The sequence below is a fragment of the Solanum pennellii genome, chromosome 1 (genome assembly GCF_001406875.1).
Source record: "Solanum pennellii chromosome 1, SPENNV200".
NCBI lineage: Eukaryota > Viridiplantae > Streptophyta > Magnoliopsida > Solanales > Solanaceae > Solanum > Solanum pennellii.
In genome coordinates, this window is record NC_028637.1 from 19,298,229 (window position 1) to 19,305,940 (window position 7,712).

General features: G+C 33.0%; 1 long non-coding RNA gene across 1 annotated transcript; it reads left to right on the top strand.

Annotated features, from left to right (window-relative positions):
- Positions 1–2,937: 2,937 nt before the first annotated feature.
- Positions 2,938–5,221, top strand: LOC114076067. The gene is made up of 2 exons (XR_003576681.1): positions 2,938–3,112; positions 4,721–5,221. It is a non-coding gene; the product is annotated as an uncharacterized LOC114076067 (long non-coding RNA).
- The last annotated feature ends 2,491 nt before the right edge of the window (positions 5,222–7,712 follow it).

Genomic DNA, 7,712 nt, shown 5'->3' on the forward strand with positions numbered 1-7,712 from the left:
AGAAAACCTAATTTTGAAGAATGTATATGTATTGTTAACATTTAGTGACAAGTCGTTTTCGTTGCTTTTGTTGTTCTTTTTATGGTCATTTTGTTGATATGATTTTAGAAATATAGTGTTGTTCAGTTGTCCAACATATATTTCATTTGTTGAAAGATGTATCATATGTTGCCACATTTTAGTGATATGTTGGTGCATAATCCAGCATCATCATATGTTGTAATATCTCATTTATGCGTTAGGACAACAAAATGGTTATATGTGGCAGCATAAGATTCATCTGTGGCAACAAAAAATTCATTTGCGGCAAAACTAGGTACATTTGTGTGTGGCAATATAAATTTCATGTGTGTCAGCTATAGATACATATGTGTCAACATAATGTTAATTTATGGCATAAACTACCCATATGTGGCAACATATTGTTAATATTATTTTATAATGAATAGTAAACTCTCAATCTTTTTTTATTTACCGTGTAGATGAAATGATACAAGAAGAAGAAGTTTCATTCATGACAACAACTGAATCTTTTTTTGATCTTCCTTTGTCTTCTAACATCAAATGTTTTTTTGTCTATGAGAAGAATGTGAGCAGCAACATGATTATTTTATTAGTTGTAATAAAAAACTCAGTAATATTTTTAAGGAAATATCTCATAATATCGATGTTTAAAGATCCAAGAAGAATTCACAACCTTTAAAATGTAAGAGGTTGAAAAATAATATTTCCCAAACACTTTCAATAATTACTGAGAAGAAAGAGAAGGAGAACAAGACAAATGAGGAGAAGAAGAAGAAAAAGGAGAAGAAGGAGAAGAAGGAAAAAGAGGAGAAGGATAAGGAGAACCAGAAGGATGGGGAGAAGGAGAAAAAGAAGAAGAAAGAGAAAGAGGAGAAGGAGAAGCAGAAAGAAAAAGCGAAAGAGAAAAAGAAAAAGAAGAAAGTCGAAGTCGTCATTTGTGATGTGAAGCGACAATATCCATCTGAAGGTTTTAACATTGACATCGAGGGTCGAACTGAACTAATGTCATCCTTTTCGCAAAGATAAACGAGGGTCTTTACAAGAATCATGCAAAAAAGTAAGGTCGTTCAACTACTATTACTATTTCTTCTTGTTGTCCACTTAATAATTATTTATAATGATTACACAATTGTAGAAGAGACAAGGACGATCACTACTTAGCCAATTGCTTGAAACTTGATTTTGTAGTTGCATTTCCAAAGAATAAAGACTCGTTCTACGTAATGTCTCAACCCAATAAGTGTTGGACTGATGAGGTAAATCCACGCCCATTTTTATATTTTGATTAATACATGAATATATACAAATAAATTGATACAAAAATACACTTGTTTGATGCATCTGTACAGTATGTAGATGTCATTTTTTACTATTTGCGTACGAAGTCGAAGCAACAGAGTCATTCTAAATATTGATAAACCACTACTAGTTGTTTTTTCAAAACATACATTGATAATGCTAGTGTTGTTCCTGAATATGAGGATAAAATTGTTGGCACTATGAAAGGGATTGATATAACTTGTGGACTGTCTTGGCACTTGATAGATGATGTTTATGTCCCTGTAAATAGTAATGGGGACTTCCATTCGGTCTTGACAGTCGTTGCATTGAAGAAACGGTGCATAAAAGTATATGATTTGATGTCTTCATTTAGGTCTAACAGAAAATTGTCCTCCGATATTCAAAAGTTGTCTACAATATTGCTTAAGTACCTTGAGTTAAGCGGATTTTTTGAGCAAAAAGACCGAACCAACTGGTCAGTTCTTGAATGTTACCAAGGAAAGAACAAATCTCACTCATTCAAAGTCAGACATGTTACTGGTATTGCCCAATAAGAAAGCAGTAATCTGTGAGTATCACATTATTTTTTTGTCTTGAAATGTGATGTTTTTGTATTTTCCAATTGATAATATACCATCCAGAGATTGTGGACTTTTTGTTGTTGCATACGCTGAGTTTTTGAGTGATGGACTAGAAGTACCATCTTGTGGACTTAGTGCTGAAACCCTTCGCATGAGATATGCTTCACTCTTATGGAATTATGAGATTTTAAAGGCTCGGAATGACTATGTTAGTAACAATGAAGACCCACAGAGGCCTAGACCTAAAAAGGCAAAGATCGGTGAAAATGTTGTGGTTACCACCATTGATTAGATAAGTGGTTATATATATCATTATGAATTACCTTTTTGTTGATAAGTTGTATCAAACAATTAATGAAGTATTAATTTTTGCTGATAATATTGATTCAAATGATTGTCAATATGATGGAAATGATCAAATGTGGTGTATGTTGCAACATATATAACTTCTGTTGTAAAAAACATCACATAATTATCCACATGTGTATCAATAGAAAGGATACATGTGGCAACATATTACACAAAAAGGAGATATGTGGTAAGATATGTCATAGAATGGAAATATGTGGCAACATTATACTATATAACATATGTCTCACAGAAAGGTGGTATGTGTCTCAACAGAACATATACATGTGGCAACATATGTCACAATTTGAATTGTCAAAATTTTAAAAAAAATTAAAAAAGCTTTAATACAATCGTCCCTTCATTTTCCCTCTTTCCTCTCTTCTATAAAAGCCGTTTCATATTTCAAATTTATTTTTTTACATAGAATAGAGATATGTCACAGAAAGGAGATATGTGACAACATTATACTAAATAACATATGTCACACAGAAAGGTGATATGTGCCCCCAACAGAACGTATATATGTGAAAACATATGTCACAATTTGAATTGTCAAAATTTTTAAAAAAAAATTAAAACAATTTTAGTACAATCGTCCCTTCATTTCACTTTCACTTCTCTCTCTCTTCTCTTCTATAAAATTCGTTTCATATTCCAATTTTTTTTTTTTTTTACTAATTTCAATTTTCTTTTCTTTTGTTTCCTTTTTTCTCCTCCTCTCGTTCCATCATTCCTTCCTTTACAGATCATTGTTCTTGCGGTATTTTCTAAATCATCAGCGATAATCTTTTGGAATCCTCTTCTACAGCAAGACGTCGTTGTCCTCATCATTTCTAGTTTATCGTTGATATTCTCTCAAGTAATATTTAATTAAGGTTTGAAATGCATGCTTACTTGTTTGCTCTATTTTTAGTGGTTTTATCTCTTTTTTGATTGTGTAGTTATTCTTTTTTGAAATATTTTCTGATTTCAAAAAATATTATTTGTTGATTCATGTGGGGCATTGAATCGTATTTGTTATTTATGTTGTGTATTTCAAAAAGCTTCATTTGTATCATTCAAATATTTTATTTCTGTGGTTGCACATACAAGGGGTACAAATATAATGATTCCTGTCAAAAGAAAACTTGATACATCTGATACAATAAAGATCCAGAAGAAGACTAGATCTAAAATTCCTAGGAAGAGAAATGAAAATACCACTCTTTTAGAAGAACTTGCATCTGAAGCAGTTTGTTCTTCTCAAGTAGAACTAGAATTTTATCAAAAAGAATATGAAGAAAGAGAAAAGAAAAAAATGTGGTTGTTGATGAACAAGAACAAGAAAAATAAAAAGAAGTTAAGGAAGAACAAGGAAAAAATATAGAAGTAATTGAGGAAGAAGAGGAAAAAGAAGAAGTTGAGGAATAAGAAGAATAAATATAGAAGTAGTTGAGGAAGAAGAGGAAAAATAAAAAGAAGTTGAGGAAGAAGAAGGAAAAAACATAGAAGTAATTGAGCAAGAAGAAGAAAAAATAAATGAAGTTCAAGAAGAAGAAGGAAAAATAGAGTTGTAGTTGAGCAAGAAGAAGAAGAAATAAATGAACTTGATGAAGAAAAACAAGAACTTCATGAAGTTTGCAATGCTACTGGTGATAATGGGATTAAAATTATCAATGTAGACGCTTTCCCTATGTATCTGCAGCCTAATGCTAATGGTGATAACATTATTAGGTCAGTCCTGGGAAAACCTTTTAATAACTTCAGGGCTATACTCAAAAGAAATCATTTGGAAGATTTTTTCAGAAATAGTTGTTTCAGTTATTTTCTTGATTTAACCAATGATACAACTCCACATTTTCAAGTGACCATTGTTTATGAACTTCTGAAAAGAAGTTTCATTTTTCAAAATTCCGAAAAGAAGGATGAGATTGTAATAACTTACTGTGGCATGCCAGTATTCTATGGCAAAAGAAAGTTTTCCATAGTTACAGGGTTAAAATGTCATCCTCCTTTTGAGCCCGTCCCTAAGTACATTGTCAAAAAAGAACCATGAAAAAGAAAGAAAGGAGTAAAAGAAGAAGAAGAAGAAGGACAACAGTCACTGTCAATTGAGAAGCAGGACTCGATGTCCCTTGTTGGCAAAAGATTCAAAACTTCTGACTTAATAAAGTTGTTGGAACACGAGGATACACCAAGGAAGCACAAGGAGTCATTGGGCTTACTTTGGTTTACACATAATATACTTTTGGCGAAAGATCTCAACAATAACATACTGTTTAAATAAGTAAATTTTTGTCATGATATTGAGGCTTTCAACAACTATCCTTGGGGTCATGAGAACTTTATAACTCTCAAATACTTGTTGAAACCTTAAGGTGAAAAGACTAGTAACTTGTTTGGCTTTCCATGGGCTTTCATGGTAAAGCTAAATTTTCTTAATATTTTTATATTATATTGAATAATTCAACATTTAATTTGTGACATATTTTTCTTTTTGATAGGCTTGGACATTTGAAGTCATTCCTTATTTGACTCATCAAGTAATTACAGAAGAACAGATCTCATCTCCAAGGATATTTAGATGGTTGAGATCAAAAATAAAAACTACCAAAGATGGGCATATTCCAAATCGTTTAACCCTCCTCGTGATGTACTAAGTTATTATTAGTATATAACACACTTATATTGTAAGAAATAACTTTTATGTTGCTACAGATGCCCATATGTGTTAGGTATCACATATCTATAGCAATATATGACACATATGTGACAACATATCACCCATTTGTAGTGACATATGGCACAAATATTACTACAGATGCTCATATATGTCAACCTATCACACATCTGTAACAACATATGATGCATATGTGACAATATATCACCCATCTGTAGCGACATATGACACATCTGTGGGAATATATCACTCATTTGTAGCAACAAATGACAAATCTGTAGCAATATATAATCCAAATATTCTTATGGATGACTCATTTTTATAATTTTAGGTTGTGCATCCATGGATTACCCCAACAGAACAGGAATTGCAAATTCCATATCTAATTACTCTAGGGTTGATTGAAACCATTTTTCATCCTGTTGTGGATAGAGTTAAAATGGAGTTGGTTGGAGCAACAACCATCAAAAGAGACAGAGTTGTTAATATTTTAGTTGTTTTTGATGGGGTTGATGGTGTTGGTGTTGGTGCTAGTGTTGATGTTGGTGATGGTATTGGACAAGATCAAGGGGCTACCTCTTGTAGAAGATGTGACTTTCTCTATGAGAAGTGAAAGAAACAAGATGAAGATTCTATCATGTATCTTCAAACATTGAGTCAAGCTGTCAATGAATTTAAAAACAAGAGGGGGTCAAGATCATTCTATCAAAAAATCTTCGGCATCCATATACTCCACAAGACAAGAGGAGGAAAGAAATCATTTGTCAAAGCAATACAAAATCTGAAAAAGAAGATGTTTGGAGAAATGCCAAGTGACGTAATAGAGGAAATGAAGGAGTACAAAAAGTTGAATATTTATAAGTGTGTGACTGTAGCGGAAAGAACCAAAGTGTTGAGTCTGACGAGGGCAAAGGATGTTTGAATAGAATACGACATGTATACTTTTATAGGACAAGATTTCAGGAACATGACAAGCATGAAGTTTGGTGGGAAGACTGTGTAATCCTTCAATTTGTAATGCGCGTTTTTTTATCTTTTCAATGACTACTCTTCTTTACTCTTTAATATTATTTTTTTCAGTATATTGATGAAATCCTTAACCTCATGCGTCAGAGGCATGAGACATACTCGGATTACTATAATCCCACAGATAGAATCCTGGACGTCAATTTCAATACCAACTTCCTAAAAAGATATAAAGAAATAAGGAAGAGACAATAACTGTTGGTGGCAGAAACATTAAACATTTAGTAAATAAGTTTGAATGGGATGAAGATATGATTGACTATGCTAGGGGCATTAGGACATATCTTGGAGGCATGGATTGGACTGGTACAAAAAGGATTTTGACAGTCATGAACATGAACAATACCCATTTTGTGACTCTTGAGATTCTCTTGCACGAGGGTCATATGAATGCTTATGACTCCCAGCAGATGGGTATGAAACATGTTAAGTTTTGATATACAACCTGTCTTTGAGTAGATGCCTAAATTGTTGAAGTAAAGTGGAATAATGAATCATTTGCTGAAAAGTTTTTCAATGAACCATTAAAATTTAAAGGTCGATTGGATCTCATGGTAAAAAATGAAACTGGAGCGGCGTGCGGGTCATATTCCCTTGCATTCATTGAAAATTTGGTTAGGGGACAAAAATTCAACCTCCCAAAACCTTGTTGTGTGACAATCTAGTTAAACGAATGCAATGGGTTTGGGCTTATGGGATAATGTCTCGTAGCTTAAAACCTTGAAATGTGTTTGAAATCAAAGACAATGTTTTATTTTATTACTTATGTTATTTTATTTTCTATTATATTGACAACAAGTACATAGTATTTGATGTGGATAGTTCTCATATGTGGCAACATATGCCTCAAATGGTCAAAAATTGCTACATACGGGTTATCTGTAGCAACATTTAAGGCATTTGTAGCAACATATGGATCATATGTAGCAATATATGCCTCAAATGGTCAAACATTGCTACATATGGGTTATCTGTACCAACATTTGAGGCATCTGTAACAATATATAGATCATATGTAGCAACATATGCCTCAAATGGTCAAACAGTCCTACATAAGAGTTATCTGTAGCAACATTTGAGGCATTTGTAGCTACATACAGATCATATGTAGCAACATATGCCTCAAGTGGTCAAACATTCCTACGTAACGGTCATTAGTAGAGACATTTGAGGCATCTATAGCAACATATGGATAATATGTAGCAACATATGCCTCAAATAGTCAAACATTCCTACATAAGGGTCATCTGTGGCGACATTTAAGACATCTGTAGCAACATATGTTTCAAATGGTCAAACATTCCTACATAAGGGCCATCTGTAGCGACATTTGAGGCATCTGTAGCAACATATGAATCACATGTAGCAACATATGCCTCAAATGGTCAAACATTCCTCCATAAGGGTCATCTGTAGCGATATTTGAGGCATCTGTAGAAATATATGAATCATATATAGCAACATATGACTCAAATGGTCAAACATTCCTACATAAGGGTCATTTATAGCAACATTTGAGTCATCTGTATCAACATATGGATCATATGAAGCAATATATACCTCCAATGGCCAAACATTCCTACACAAGGGTCATTTTTAGCGACATATGAGGCATCTGTAGCAACATATGGATCATATTTAGCAACATATGCCTCATATGGTCAAACATTCCTATATACGGGTCATCTGTAGCGACATTTGATGTGTGTGTGTGTGTATATATATACGTGTGTGTGTGTGTGTGTATACACACACACACACACACACACACACACACACACATATATATA